At 52.0% G+C, this 15,987-nt stretch overlaps 1 protein-coding gene across 2 annotated transcripts in view; it reads right to left on the reverse strand.

Annotated features, from left to right (window-relative positions):
- GNAO1 (G protein subunit alpha o1) overlaps positions 1 to 15,987 on the reverse strand; it is a 138,031-nt gene that overhangs the window by 32,199 nt on the left and 89,845 nt on the right. The gene's annotated exons all lie outside the window — the stretch shown is intronic.

A 15,987-nucleotide genomic window follows, 5' to 3' on the forward strand; every position in this document is an offset into this window, starting at 1 on the left:
ATTTAACAAAGATACTTCAGGGCATGAGGGGTCTCCAGGTGGGAGCTGCTGGCTGGCTTTGCTCAGGGGTGGTGCTTTGGTCAGCAATGTATGATGGTCTCCTTACTGCTGGAATAAAAGGCCACTGTGTTATGGTTTGAATTTGTGACCAGAGAGCTCTGGTGGGGGGAGAGGGGGCCTTTGGAGGAAAATCCAGCACTAACAACCCACCCAGAAAGGGTTTTGGAGGGGCCCTTGGAAAGCAGATGTGGGCTCATTTGTCTGCAGTCAAGTTTGAAAACTGGATGGGATGTAAGAGGGGATGATAAAGTTGTTTTTTTTTTACATATTGAAGCCCTTACAAAAGAGAAAAAGAATGTGTCTGGATGAGATCAATGACTCACCTAGCTTAGCTTGTGTCCAAGAACAGATGTTGAGAGAAGAGTACAAATACAGGGCAAGTATGCAGTACTCAGCTTTCCCAGCCTCCAGTGCTTCATATGGATAACAGAGTTTCAAAGAGAAACATTATATCTTTATATTTATTACCCCTCAATGATTTTTCTTCCAGAAATTTGCCTAGGCACTTTTTGCAGCAATTTAAACTTTTAACAGCCACATCTGCAGCAAGGAATTTCCCAGCTCAGCTACCCTGTCTGTAAAAAACTGCCTTTTTCTGATTTTTAAACTGCCATGTCAGAGTTAAATTTTGTTAATTTTTGAATGGGAACAGCTGTCCTCTCTCTTTCCTATCCCCCACTTATTTCCATGTAGACGTCTCTGCAGACCTCTGCACATCCCCTGTGAAGCATCTTTACTCTGCTACCTGCGTGGAAGCACTTTGGAGCCTTTCACCGCACAGGACGGGGTTTTCCTCATCTCCTGAATCCTGTCTGGGGTGGAGAAAGGAGGGAGCCACAGCTGCCTTATTCTATAGGTAACCATAGGTTTTATGGTCACTGAATAGGATGTTACTTGGAGAAGCAGACAGTGGAACTCCAGACCCTGGGAGCTGCTGCTCGGCAGATCTGGTGACCACAGTTCACAGGATGCTGTGACATCCCTCACAGAGTGTCCTCATCTGGGCAATGCCACTGTTTTGCACAAAGCCCCTGTGATTTAAGCTGCTGTTCAGCACAGAGCTGCTGACCAGAGGGCCCCCTCCCCTTTGTTTTCTAAGGAAAGTCTTTCCCAGGGTCTGGCTGCACCCCTGCAGTGGTGCTGTGTGGTGGGATGACGCCAGGGCTCGGGCTGTGCGAGGTCCCTCCTGGTGGCCCTGCACTCAGGTGTCCTCTGCACAGCACTGGTGGAACCTGGGCTGAAGCAGGGGAAGGCTCAAAGCTCCAGCCCAGCTCCTGCTTTACGTAAGTCTGTGCTCCCTTGTGACGCCCAGCTCTGAAGGACAGCAGCTGGGCTGGACAAGGGATGAGGAGTGGTGGGACTCAGAACCCTGGAGGTGAGCAGGATCCGTGCCAAAACCTTTATGCAACAGTCAGTAGGTTTGAAGCTTTTTTTTTCTTTGCTCCAGGACTGCTGTTATAAACCTGCTGACAGCGGAGCTGATGATTTTCTATACTGTAAAAAAGAAGAAAGGAAGGAAAGAAAAGGAGGGGCTAAAAATAAGCCCCGGGGAGTTTGGGATAATGAAGGGCTTGTTATGGGATGGAGCCCTTGCTCAGAGCATGCAGGCCCCATGCTGCAGCAGGGCTCCTGGTGCATTCACAGGCATCTGCTCAGCCCAACCAGGGCAGAGACATCAACACACCCAGCTTGCCATGGCCACAGCCCCAGTGAGCACATACAGAGCATCACTCGCCCCAGCGCTCCTCACCCCAGTGCTCCTCACATCCCCCAGTGCTCCTCACATCCCCCAGTGCTCCTCACATCCCCCAGTGCTCCTCACCCCAGAGCTCCTCACATCCCCCAGTGCTCCTCACCCCAGTGCTCCTCACATCACAGGGCAGCCCAGCAAATTTGGCCCCGAGGCCAAACGAGCTAATTGTTCAGAATGACTTCAGTCCTGGAAAGCAGACAGCTGGGGCCACAGATGAAACCAGTCCCGCAGACTTCAACCTTCTGATCAGCTGCTGGCCAGAGATATTCATCAGGGTGTGCACAAAGGCCTGGGATGTGTATTTACACACTTGTGGCGGTTGGGGAAGCAGCATTAACACCAACATCTCCTTTCCTAAGCTGGAAGGAAAAAATTAGCTCTATCTGCAGTTTGGTAGTGGTAGGTGTCTGCCTGCAGCAGGGATAGCACCGAGGAGGGGTTCAGCTCTAATGCTGTGAAGGAAAGCCCCAGTTAATGACACCTGTGCCCTTGTATCAAGCAGCTGGAGGATGTCCATGGCTGGACCATGGTGCAATTATGAAGTGTGGGGTGGGTCTGTCAGGAGCTGGCTTCATCCAAGGGCCTCATTTATCCACTCACCCTGCTGAGGGAGACGTGTGGCTAGCGATGGAGTGGGAATCATATCTCTGGATCTTCTCATCTGTCCACCTTCCTGATCTATTAGCAAGCTATGGGGATTTCTGCCTTCAAACCCCACCTAAGCATCCCTGCCACAAACCATGGGTACCAAAGTTAGCTGGTGCTCTGCCACGGACAGATGTGACCCACAGGATGCAAAAGCAAAACCTGGAAATTTTACCCCTGGCTGCACGCTAAAAATATCTTGGTTATCCCAGACATAGGTGGATCTCCTGGGCATGTGAAACCTGTGCTATGCAAATGGACTTTCTGGTCCTTCTCAGCAGCTGTCAGGCTGAGGCTCCTCTGAGAACAGCCCTGCTTGTGGTGTGGCAGCACTTTGATTTCAGTCCAGGCCGGATCCAGAAGCAGAGACACATAAGGGAAAATTCACGGAGTTTCTCATCCCTTGAGGAAATGTTCAGCTGAATCATTGTTGGGAGAAGATTTGTTTGTCATATATCAAAATAGCTCCATCGTTCCCACCAGGGAAACCTGTCACCTGGGCCAGGCTGTGCTGACGAGACGCTCCTGCTGACCCCCCACTTCTCCTTTCCCCCTCTTTTACTGGCACAAGCAACCTCAGAGGTCTGTAATCCTGGTCTGCTGTCACCACACACCCACCCCTGGGATTAGCCCTCCAGACAGTGGCTCAGGTCGCTGCCAGGTCCCTGCAGGAGTGGGTTGATCCCTGTGTTCAGCTGAAGATGCATCAGGGACACGTGCATGACAAAACCCCTTTGGGATACTCCTTGTGGGACAGCCCAGCCTCAAAGCTGGGGTGGGTCTGTGGGACATGAGCTGAGGATACCAGCTCCGAGGCATGTCCCTCCACCAGGGCTGGGGGCAGCTGTCTCTGCCCTTGAGATTGTGCCCCCTGTGCCCTGGGGACATGTCCCTGCCAGCAGCAGCCTCTGCTGTCTGCCTGTGGACCTGGCAGTGACCACACTGGGTCACTGCAGCCCAAGGTGCTGCAGAGAACCCACTGGGAGCACCAGGGCTCCTTCCTGCTTGTGGGAGAAGTCAGGATTGACCCAGGAGCACTCCCCCTCCAGTGGGAGGATGGAGCTGGGCCAGAGCAGCCTGAGGTCTGGAAAACATCAGGAGTTCTTCCAGACAACGTGGGCTTTATTGCCAATAAATGCTTCTGGTGAGCTCCCCCTTGCCTGCAGGAGGGGAGGAGAGCACCTCGAGCAGATGCTGCTGAGCACCAGCTTTGTCCTTGCTCCTGCTGCTGGAGCACCCCAGGATTGATGTGTCCTCCCAGCCTCCCCCCTGGAGCAGGGAAATACTATTCATCACACTTGCTTTGGGAGGAATAAAAGCACTGAGGGGATAGATGACTTGCCTGAGGACACGATGGGAAGTCTGTGGTGGCACTTGGAAGTCACTCTGGGTTCCCTACACTGCAGTCAGTAGCTTTGACCACAAGACCTTTCCATAATTGAGTTTTACAACCCTTAAGCAATATTCTTCCACGCTTTTCATAGGGATTTTGCCCATGTAGGGGCAGATAGTGAAAGGCTGGTAGAAATTTAAGGTATTATATTAAGGCCTATTATAAGAAAGAAATATATTCCCTACATAAAGAGCAGCCCACAAAATGGTGTTACAGTTGATGATTAAATCACAATTTAACCCAAGAGTTTGAATAGAGATAAATAAATGCTTTCTTCTTTTTCTGACGAACAAACAAGGCTGAAAATGGATGTTGTCATGTACTTTTCTGCTTCATCCAATATAATTTCATGCATTCCCGTACGGATTTTGATGAGTTCTGCAGATCAATGACACTGCATTTAAACACAAGCTAAGCAGTAATTACAGATGCATGCAAGATTTATTCATCTGGTGGCACTGCACCAGCTGATGGAAGGATCAGCCGTATCCAATCAATGCCTGAAGCTTCTCAAAATAAAGCGGTTTTTTGGCTCCCACTGCAAAGTGAAAATAGAAATAACCCCCGAATCCAGGATTGCCCACTTAGGTCCATACAGGGAGGGCTGCAGGACGGGTCTGGGTCATACCTGCACTGTTGCCTTTGCATCCCATAAATGTTGTTCATGTGGGGTCTTCACACTGTCACTGCACAACCCACCTGTCCCGAGGGCTGGGGATGGGGCTGAGGAGGTTTAAGGCACAAGTGAGGGAAAAGAAGGAGGAGAAGCACTGTAGAGAAAGGGGCCAGGGAGCAGGCAGCCAGTGCTCCCTGGGATCACCTCCCATGTGCCCAGGCCTGGCAGGCAGGGGCAGGGAGCCAGCAGGACGTGCACACTGTGGTACAAGGGGAGCAGCTGTGGCCGAGCCCACAGAGGTGTGTAATGTGGCTCTGCTGTTATGGGAACACGTGGCAGGGGATGCAAGGCAGCATGTGTAAAGAGAGAAACTGGATAATGCTCAATTTTCCTTCAGGTCTCCCCTGTTGATGTGAGTTGTGTATTCAGAGGAGCTCTCCCCTCCCATGGAGCAGAGCTGCTTGCTCCCCGCTGTCACCATGGGATGCCCTGGCAAGCTGGGGAGTCCCACTCTGTGATGCTCTTTGCTGGGACTTCAGAGAGGATCCTGGTGCTAATCCTGCACCCAGATTTCCTGTCCAGCTGGTGCAAAGTAGCAACACACCAACCAGAGTCAGCAGGGTCAAAGCACAGCCCACAGATCTCCAATGGTACTTCTGTTCTGGGGCAAGGGAAGAAAAATGTGGGATGAGCAGACAGGAATGGCAGAGCAGAGACTTGGGCAGCTCCTTCAGACACTCAGGGTGCCTGCACTGCAGTCAGAGAAACCCCTGGCAAGATGAACAGGTCATGTGGGTGACCTCTGCATTTAGCACATTTTCTGTTTACTACCAACTATTTTAAGCAGATGTTCTTAAGCCTCCCCCGGTGATTGCAGATGTTTGAATGAACACAGCAGGGCTAAACCACGCTGCCCTGCCTGCCTGCTCCCCTTCAGAGGCAGCTCCACTGGTGCTGGGAAGCACAGGGAAATGGGAAACCCATCCAGCCCTGCCCAGGGAGCAGCCCCGGGGGGGGAGAGGCTGCTCAGACACAGGAGTGTCCAGTGCTGGGTGCTCCCCTCAGTCCCCCCCGGGAGCTGCACTGCCGGTCCCGTGTGCAGGTACTGGATGGAGACAGTGGATCAGGACAGGCAGCTCTTCATCACCTGTGGGGAGGAGGCTCTTCCACCCCCAGGCGTGGTCCCCTGGGCAGGGTGCAGCCAGTTGAGCTCCTGGGCAGCCTTTTCTCCTGACTTTTTTTTGGTAACTCCTGTATTTGTGTCATTTCTTCGTTCACGCATTTTTGTTCAGTGACAAGGTCCTCTGGGGATTTCTTCATGCAAAGTTGATGCTTCCTTTGAGCAAAGGTTTTTGCCTGGACTCTGTTACTGGTTCCCAGCTCTCTGCATCTGTAGCTAGCATCAGTCTCCTCCTTCCCTTTCCTTCTCCTGTTCCTGCCCATTGCAGATTTGGCCTCACTGCTCACACACTCCCTGGCACAGTATTTCTCATATTTGGGACTGCAAGACCGTGGAGCTGTTTAACTGAAAATGTTTAAACTGACATTAATGCTGCTCGGTGGGATGTGCTGGCTGGTATTTTCCTGAAGGAGGATTTGGAAATGGTTTTTATGCTATCACCAAACCTTATGTACCAAGAGCAGTGCTGAGGGATTGGGAAATTCCAATTTATGCCATTAAAAGTGGCTCAGAGCTACAGTGACTGCTCACATGGTGTTTCACGGCCTGGCTTGCAATTTTAGAGCACTAAGTTTCCTTTCAATGCTGGTGCTCCCAGCAAAGCTGCTGCCTGGCACTGGGGTGGCAACCTAGCCCAGGAAGGAAGGCACTACAACAAGGTGAAGTGCATTGTAAATCCCCAGCAAGGCTTGGACTAACCACCAAAACCAGAGCAGACACTCCCTGGGCGTGGCCCATGGTGCAGTTTGTGCCTGGTTTCCCTCTCCCCTGTCTCTCTTCCCTCTCCTTCTCGCAGCATGGAGAAGGTGCTCCCTAAAATCTAGGCTCAGAACAATTTCTCCTCTTTTCTTCCCAATAAATTCATCCCCAGAAGAGTCCCGGAGTCCCCAGGGACCTTTGAGGAGGTCCCTTCTCCAAACATTTAATTCATTAAATGTACTGGAGGTGGGGAAGGTGTAAGCACGAGGATTTTGGCACAAGGACCTGTTCTCCAGCCTCCTCCTGCTTTGAGCTCTGCTGTCATGCCCAGAGCAAGCAGCCCTGCCCAGAGCCTGTGCCCACAGGGCAGAGGGAGTGTGTGCCCACCCCTGACAGCCCCTGGAGAATCACCCCCAGAGCCTGAGCTGGGGCAAGGGGGGGAGTTACAGGGTTTTCTGAGGGGGTTGTGGGTTTGGATCTGTGTGTTGTGCCAGTGGTCTGAAAGCAAGGAACATATCTGGGGAAGATGAAATCACAGTTCATAGACAGTGTCAGTTCACTGACAGCCTCAGTGTTATTTTCACTGTAATAGTGTAAAAGGGGTGGATGAATGGACTGATATGGACCCAGCACTAGGCAGTCCCAACTAGTGTCTTGGGGCAAAAAGAAAAAGAAAAAATGCTAATAATAGGAGAAGGTAAAAGACCTGCCCACAGTGTGTCAGGCTCCCTGTGTGACTGGACCCGTGCCCAGCTTGAGCAGGGAGCAGCACATGAGCAGGAACAGGGCAGCACCACCTTCATCTGCCTTTGGCTCCCCTGCCCAGATCAATGGTTGTCTCATCTGTGTGTGCTCAGGGGAAGCACAGGCACCAGCAAACCCCCTGTCAGGTTTCCAAGAGAGGGAGGAGGCAGGAAGGGCATCCCTGGCACTGGCCCAGCCCTGGAGTGTGCCACAGCCGGGCAGTGCATGCTCCCCCCAGACTTTGGGGAGCTGCAGGAATGATGCTGGGAATGGCTGTGCCTGCTGCTCTCCACGGGGCTGCCCTGGAACCCCAAGGAAAAGCACAGCCCTTCCCACCCACACTGTCTGTGCCCAGATGTCCCTGGTGCCAGGTTTCCTCCAAGATGCTCCATGTACACCCGTGCCCCAACACGTGCCCAGGCTGCTGAACCCTGGAGAAAGAACCCCATATTTCCCCTTTTCCCACCTAAAATGCAGTAGGGAGTCGATGGCTGGGGGTTGAACGTTGGCTCAGGGCTTGGCCTGGGTAAGCAAGACACAAAGTGGTGTTTGCTCCGGGGCTAATGAGAGCCATTGCACCAATTAGTCTGTGAAACAGTCGGTGCCCTGGGCTCCACCAGGTGAATCCCAGCGGGCAGGACTGTCTTGGAGAGGTGCTGGGACTCTGCATCAGTGGGGCTCCCCTGGCTCCTGCCTCTGCTGCTGCTGCCAGCGTGGCCTCAGAACCTCACCAACAGGAGTGTGCTCCCTGTGCTCACTGTGCTCCCTGTGCTCCCTGTGCTCCCTGTGCTCACTGTCCCCACCAGGGAACCAAGACAAGGAGCTCCAGCCTGCTGACCCACAGCACCAGGGGCTCTGGGGGGGCCTGGGAGCTCTGCCCTCCTCCCAGGGGCTGTGCCACCCTCCCTTCATGGGCACAGATCTGGTGCCTCAAACCATCACTGCCTGTGATTGCACAGCATGTCACAATGTTCACTATATCCTTTTTTTTTTCCTCCCCTTCATTTTTGTTCTCTCTTAAAGCCTCAGCCCCTCAAGGCTGGATATTAGATGGACTATTTGCTTAAGGAAATAAAAAAGGACTTTCCGCCTGTCCTGTTCACAGACAAAAGGCTTTAAAGCACAAGTCAAAGGGTTTAGGAAGCAGCAGATAAAAGCAATTTTCCAATGGTTGTCTTAATATATATTGAAAAATGAGGAGTTTTAGCTAAGCTTGTGATTGGTTTTAGATTTAACTCCTAGCCCTGAATTTGGATTTTGGATAAAACTCCTAACCTGAGCATGGGGATGCTGCACTCTTCCAGCAGGAAGGGTGTGTGTTTGTGTATTGTCTGGCCCCCAAGAGAGGGTGGGGGCAATGAATGGCAGCAACTGCACATCTCTTTGGGCCTGACAAACTGCCCTGCTCTGGCACAGCACATCCCGAGCAGGGGCAGGACCAGGGCCAGGCTGAGCCGTGCAGGAACTGCCCCTCCTGCAGTCAGGGGAGGGGAGCTGAGAAACCTGGGGCAGGGAAAGGCTGTGGCCATGAAGGAGGGGGAAAGGGAGATAACTGATAAGCACACGGGGCTGATCAGTCCTGCTGGGCCGGGCTTGTCCTGGGCTGGAATGGTTCCTCCTGGGCTGTTCATCCCGTGGCCGGTGCAGGCAGCTCTGCCCCAGAGCTCCCAGTGAGCTGCTGGGTGCTCCACAGGCTGCAGCTGAGTCCCTTTGCAACTTTTCCTCCCGAACCGGAATGATTTGCGGGGTAGGACCCGGGGATGGCGGTGGGGGGACCGCGCAGCATCTCTGTCACACCGTCACACTCTGCTGCCTGCAGAGCCGAGCGGAGGACAGCTCGCCCCACCCCGAGCCTGGCTACAAAGAAATCCCTGCGTTCCTGCCGTTCTTTGCCATTTAAGGATTTCAAACAGATAACAAATAGCCGGGAAGCCACACGCCAGCGCCGCGCTCGCCTCCCGGCGCCGCGGACGGTGCCAGACCTGCCTCCAGCTCCGTGAAGAGCGCCGGCACGGTGGTCCCCGGGTAGCTCTGCCTGCAGACACACTGCAGCATCGGGAGGGTGAGGGCAGGGGGGCAGGACCCACAGGGCTCACAGACTCCGGCGAGAGATGAGCTGGGTGCTGGCACAGAGTAGGAATCACCCGCACAGGGGGACGTGTGCCTTGCTAGAGCCACCCCATTCCCTAGGGAACCTCTTAGGATGCCCCGAGAGCCTCTCTGTGCAGCTCTCAGGGGACACCTGCCCTCGCCCCGTATGAGTGGGGCTGTTTGCCCGGCAGGGCAGAGCTGGGGGTGCGGGCTACGACAGACGCGGGGTGCAGGAAGGGAGAAGGAAGCTTGGATTCCGCGGCTCTGCAGGAGAGGAGGAGCGGGGGCTGCGGGTTCCCAGGAGAGCCTGGACTCCCTGGCTGCGAAGCTGCATCCCAGCACTGCCGTGGCCCCGCGTGGGAGGGATGGGGTGAAAGGTGGGAGAGGGCAGGGTGTGAGTGCTGCCCGCGGAAGGGCAGAGCCGGGGGGAGAGGGGGCTGCAGCCAGCACTAGGGGCAGCAGCGAAAAAACAAACCGAACCGAACGAAAAAAAACCCCAACCCCAACCCTCGGTGGCAGCCTGCCAGCTCCAGCTGGTTTCGTAAGGACATTTCAGCCTAAAAATACACAAATACTCAGCCAAAAAAAAGTCCAATCTTTCTGTGCCGAATCTGTCACCCACAGCCCCTCGCCAGGCAGGAAGAAATTCCTGTTGGGTCTGTCAGCCGGAGACGAGAACAGATTATCCGGGGTTCAGGACTACGGTTCAGCAGGTTTCCCGGGGGGAGGATGCCCTGTGCTGTGTTTATAGGTGGTGCTGGCTGCTCCTCAGCGCTTGGCAAAATGTGAAAAGAGAAGAGATTGTTCCCAAATTCTTGCAGTGCTCCCTCCTCCAGGCAGAGCGAGCTGCCCCGGCTCCCTCCCCTTCGTGTGGGAGCTTTGCCGTAATGGGGACAGCCCTGATTGGTATCGTGGGTCATTAAACAGCAATTTATTTAGTCAAGATGTCAAGATTTTGCTAATCCCCAGGCCAAAGACAACACTGTTACGATGCAACACAGCAATGAAAACTGTCGGGGAGGTGGCAGGTGCTGCTACATCTTTGTCTCCAAGGAATGAACTATCCGTGTAGCTTATCTGCTCCTCCTGGCAGTGCAGTCTGTACCTCCTGGGTCTCTTCAGACAGATTTAAGAGAAATTTTGGGGTGTAAAGAAGGATTACAAGAGGGGAAGTGACAACACTGTACCACCAGTTTTTGCCTGCAAGATCCATATCCAAAGCAGTGCTGAGTTTTCAGCAGAGCTGGTGCTGACTTTGGAATTTCCCATGGAAAGGCAGTGAGCAAAGCATTGGAGCTCTGGTTCAGCTGGTGAATGCTTTCCTGGTGTTCCAGTGGGGGCTGATGGCATCCCAGATGCTCTCCCATGGACCAAGAGGGGATACAGTCCTTCAGAACCCAGGTGCTCACATGGGATAGAAGGTCCTGATTTCCCTTCTCCTTCATCTTCATTAGAGGTTGCATGAACTTCAGGCAGGAAATGTCTTTTGAGACTGTTCCCCCTTTCCCTGATGACTTGCATGTGTGGCTTGGGAAGGGTAAAATGAAGAGCCTGGCCCTGGGACTAATCTGTGCAGCCTCTGCTCCGTGGAGAGGCTGAACCCAGGAGAGAGCAGGTCTGGGGGAGCTCTGCTCTGCCCCGGGGTCTGAGAGGGGCCAGTGGGGTCTGAGAGGGGCCAGTGGGGTCTGAGAGGGGCCCAGTGGGGTGGGCACTGTGACCAGTGCCAACACCTGTGATGGAGCTGGTTTATGCAGGGTCCTGCACACCTCTGCCTGGGGTGAGTTTTCTGCCACGGAAGTTCAATCCTCATGCTCTCCTGGTGGGATGGGAAGGTGAGCATTGCTTAGCACCCACCTTCAGGATACTGTGGCATGGTCTCCATCCACCCTGCTTTGGGCTAAAAGAAGCAACCTCTGGAGAGATTGCACCCGATTTTGGTGAAACTGGGTGTTCCAGGTGGGTGAAGACCGGGGGTGAAATGCTAGAAAACATCCAGCTGATTTAAAAGACAATGTCTTTCCTGTTGTGCCCTTCCTCCACCTCACGCTCAGCCCTAGGTGAAGCCATATAACAATAGCAATTCCTTAATTTATAAGGATAATAACGAAATCTGAGACCTCTGCCAAGCCCAAGCCCTGCTGGACCATAACAAGCTGAAGCTCACACTGCCCATGTCCCCCCACCAGAACCAGCCCCACTCCAGACCCAACCCCAGCAGGCACTGCAGAGCTGCTCCTCCCTGGAAATCCCTTTGCATCTCATTTGTGGGAATGGAGCCAGGCTGGTGATTCCAGTCAACCAGCTCTGGCCTTTATGGACTGTTTTGTTTGCTTATTGTAGGGGGAACTTAATTATTCAGAGCTGGTGGGCATATTTACTTACTGGGGTAAATTAAACCATAAATTCAGACAAATGTACCTACCTCTACACTTGTGATGTATTTTCCCTTTCTGCTTTATTGGGCTCCAAGACACAAAGGTGGGTTGTTCAATAAACAGCGCAACGCAAGTCATCCCAATTAATTGGATTGTTCCATTTATGCTGCTACTGCCTCCAATTAAATGCAAGGGAGCACAAGTGACAGGCACGAGTAAGACGGGTGTGCAGAAAACCATATTCTAATGCAAAAGCTGTGATGAGAAAATGGAATCTGTGCACCTGACGGGAATATTAATGCAAAACCTTGACCTATAATTTTTCTTCCTTCGGTCTGAGCATGCCAGCAACAATTGCAGCTCATTAAAATGGATCATGTCCTGACAGTCGTGCATAATGTCCACGTCCCACAAGTCCAACGGTCTAAACATTTACCTTGCTGGCTTCACCAGCAAGGCAAACATTTAGGCCATGGGACCTGTGGGATGTGGACGTTGTCACGGAGCTGCAGGGTCCTGCACGACTAGAAACAGGAGGCTGCAGCAAAGCCCCAAGACCTTTTCTCTCTTTTAAACACAGTGTTATCAGAGAAAGAGGGATGGGGAAAAACCAAACCCAGACGTGCCAGCGTGGGTTGGACCTCTGGAGTTCATCTGGCCCATCCCCCTGCTCAAAGCAGGGCCAACTTTAAAAGTTAAATTCAGTTTGAAAGTTAGTTCAGGTGGCTCAGTGTTGAGCATTTCCAAGGACAGAGATTTTACAGCCTCTCTGGGCAGCCTTTCTCAATGCTGCCTTGTCAGGGCTCAATCTGGAAGCTGTTCACCACATCACAACAACATCTGGCTCTACTTTCTTAACGGCTTTTCTGATGCAAAGTGTGTGTGGGCACGTGGGATGCAGTAAGTATCAGTAGGGAAGGTGATAGCATCGTGCAAAGACAATTCTTTTGCAAGGAAAATAGATCAGGGAACAGTCCCACACAAGATGGGGTGAGAAGGAAGGCACTGCAGTATTTTATTCTGAGTTTGGTGCTGCTTTTGTATAAGGCTCTGCCAGAGCAGTTCTTGAAGATGGAGTAAGCAAAATGCTGTCCAGCCTGGGCTTGGTATTTGGCACAGACTTGAGATGTCAGGGCTGTGGGCAGCTGTGGTAGAGCAGCAGACACAATTGCATCTCTCTTTCTCCACTGAGCAGTGAGGTCTGTATCCCTCTCTGGAGGCATCTCTCCCTCCCTTTGCTCCTGACTGAGGGAGCCAAAGGCAACAAGCTTCCTAGCCCTGACACCTCTGATATGTGTGAAGATGGATGGGTTGAACGCAGGCCTAAAATATTTTACATTTTCACGGTAGTTTCACAGCCCTGGCATTATCAAATGATCTTTCAAAGTGCTTGGAAGCAGGAGGAGAATAACTCGAGATGGGTTCTGGCTTTTTTGTGTCTGTGTACTTGCAAACTGTCTCTGCCTACACATCTTGCAGGGCCTGTGCCTGTTTGGGGACGCACATGGGAAACCGGAGCTCGTGCGGATGCTCCGTCTGCTCCATTTCCCCCCTGAAGTTTGGAGGCTGCTCAGAGCAGGTCCCCATCCTGGGTGGTGAGGATCAGACTTGCCCTGTGTGCTGCACTCCACTGACCAGGGTAGTTAGGAACTCGAGGCTAGGAAACACAAGACGATTTTAAAATCTGAACAAAAGTAGGAGATTAGGGAAACCAGCTGGAAACCTCTATTTTGCTGATTTTGAAAGCAAAATGTGGGTCACAGATGTGCTTCCACAGACAGAAACTGGCTAGAGAAGAAAAAGACATCAGCAGTGCCCAGACTCTTTGATGATCAGAGGTAGATTTAGCTCCTAGGCACGGAGACAAGAAAGGAAGAGGAGACAAAATAGGAATAAAAACATAATCAAGATATTAGGAATGTGGAACGCAACCCACCCGTAAATTTGCCTGGGGGAACTACGAAAAAATGCAGTAACAAAAAAAGATGAAACCAACTGCTACATCTTACTCTCTTCCCTTCTCCTGCCATCCTTATGGTTTTACTGTTTGCAGTCCAAGGCACAGGAGGTCCATTATGGAACATTCCCTCTTCCTCAGTCGTGTTTTTTCTTTGCAGTAGTGCTGTTTTCTACCGTTCCTTTGCAGTAGATATAAAATCCTTGCTAAGGACAGGCAGACTTTGGAGCCTAAAATAAACCAAGCCTTGCAGGAAGGTGTTAAGGGAGTGTGTATTGGAGACTAGAAAGCAACGTGTTCCTGCCCATCTTTGATGGGAGAGCAGAGCTACAACTCACTTCTTGTTTAGCCTAATGCAAAATATTAAATTTATTTTCAGCGATATTGATGACAGGCTGGTAAGAGCTGTGCTGCTGATCTTGCAGGCTGCTGATCAGCCTGTGACTTGCCCTCCCAGGGGCCCTGACAGAAGGCCCATTGTCCCAGGCATTTACAGACCTCAAGGTAAAGCACTGGAAGAGCAATTAAGAACAAGAGCAGCCCTGACTCAGAGAAGCCCAGGTGGTGGCTCCTCGGGCACAGACAGGCAGTGGGGGAGGTTGGGAAGGCAGGGAGGGGTGTGGAGGGTGGGCTTGGGGGGAAGGGAAAGTGTCACTGCTGAAGGTCCCCCCTGTGCTGCCCAGGACAGGACCAGGACTCGGTGCCTCCGGGCTCTGGGGGACATGTGCTGAGCAGCCGTGGAGCACCACCTCCAATTCCTGCAGCAAACTTCCCTCCTGCCAGCAAAACCCCAGTCCCTGTGGCTCAGCACCAAGAGAAGCCCCAAATAAAAGCGATGCTGGTCCGACTCGCTGCCTGTCAGTGTTTTTCAAACTTTGGGGAACTTCAGATTCAGTTCTTGCCTGGAATTTATTTTTCTTAGCCCTAATGAAAACACATTTTGCAGTTGTTAGTGTTTTAAATCCAGTATCAGTGTCAGCAAAGATAAGCCTTTTCTCAGGGTGGGGAAAAAAAAATATAAAGCTGTCCGAAATCTTCAAGTTATGCAAACGAAAACAACCTCAAAGCATTGAAGGATTAAATGAAAAATATGCCTCTTTTCACTGGGAGTCCACTGGGTGTGAATAAGTGCCAACTGAGCTCTCACTTGCATCACCATCCAGTGTGATGGCACCAGGGCCAGAGGTGCAGCAGGATGTGTTCCTGTGCCCTGCTCTGGGAGAGCATCTCTGCTCCCAGGGATGGAACCACCAGAGGCTCCTCAACACCAGCAGGTCTGTAAACAACCAGGACTTTGCCATCTCCAGCCTCACTGTCCAACCCAGCCCAGGGAAAACAAGTGTCCACCCCCCTGGCAAGGAGGGTTGTGCCTCCTCCTCTGGATGCGAGTGATTTTGTCAAAGGCATCGAAACTCATTTTGCTGGGCTGCAACCCCACGTTGAAATTGCTGTGAATACCACAGCACAGAGCCTCTTCAGTTCATAGCTAGAAACTGCTCGAGGTTTCAGAGCTCTTGCTGATGAATTGCCCAGCAGCTGGTCACATTGGGAGGGCTCTGCTTATTATTTTCAACTGCTATCTCGCATGGAAGGAAAATCAAAATACTTTCCTCAAGGTAATTGGCTCTAAAACAATTGAAGAATTTTTCACAAGGTTGTAACGCAATTAGGACTGGCATTTTAGATAATTTATGTCTCTAAAGGTATGTTTATGCCATCATACCCTTCTTTTGTGGAAAAAAAAAGGAAAAAAGAAAAGGCTGCCAGCAACAGAAGGCTGATTTTGCTGTTACAGGCAATGAAATGTAGATTAAACACGGGCATCCACCTTGTACTGATTAAAAGGCAGCACAATGCCGGGATCATCTCCGAGGTGTGAGGATGGTTGGGTTGGATGCTGTGTCACCAGCCACACATCTGCAGGTTTCCCGTTGGTTTTTCCACCATTGCCAAGTGATGTGTCATCCCTCGCCTTCTGCCGCAGCCCCGCTCCCAAACTGCCCTGCCAGCTGGGAGGGAGGAGCTGGGACAGGCTGGGAACACCAGGCCCACCACACTGAGCACAACCAGCAGCCACGCCACTGCTCGGGCTCGTGTTTTGATAGATATCCAGGAAAACCCTCAGCGGAGTTGCCAAATAACCCAGGCACACAACAGAAACTCCAGAAGTGCAGGAAACAGCTGGTGAACTTGTTGGTGTGGGATATTGTGAAAGCCAAAAGCTTGGACGTGGCATTGCCCTGACACCACTGGGAAGCCTCCATTTCCCTGACTATCAAAAGGTCTAAGGGTACAAGTGGAGAAATGATTGCTCTGTGCTTGCCTGTTCCTTATGCTTATATTGAATCACCTTTTACTGCCCCAGACTCAGTGCAGGGCTGGGGACATTCTGCCTGACTGCAACAACTGCTGTGACTGAAACTGTGGGATGACAACCTGCTGGAGGTGAACAGATCCAATGAATTACCATTACA

The sequence above is a fragment of the Neopelma chrysocephalum genome, unplaced genomic scaffold (genome assembly GCF_003984885.1).
Source record: "Neopelma chrysocephalum unplaced genomic scaffold, ASM398488v2 Primary Assembly neopelma1_125, whole genome shotgun sequence".
Taxonomy (NCBI): domain Eukaryota; kingdom Metazoa; phylum Chordata; class Aves; order Passeriformes; family Pipridae; genus Neopelma; species Neopelma chrysocephalum.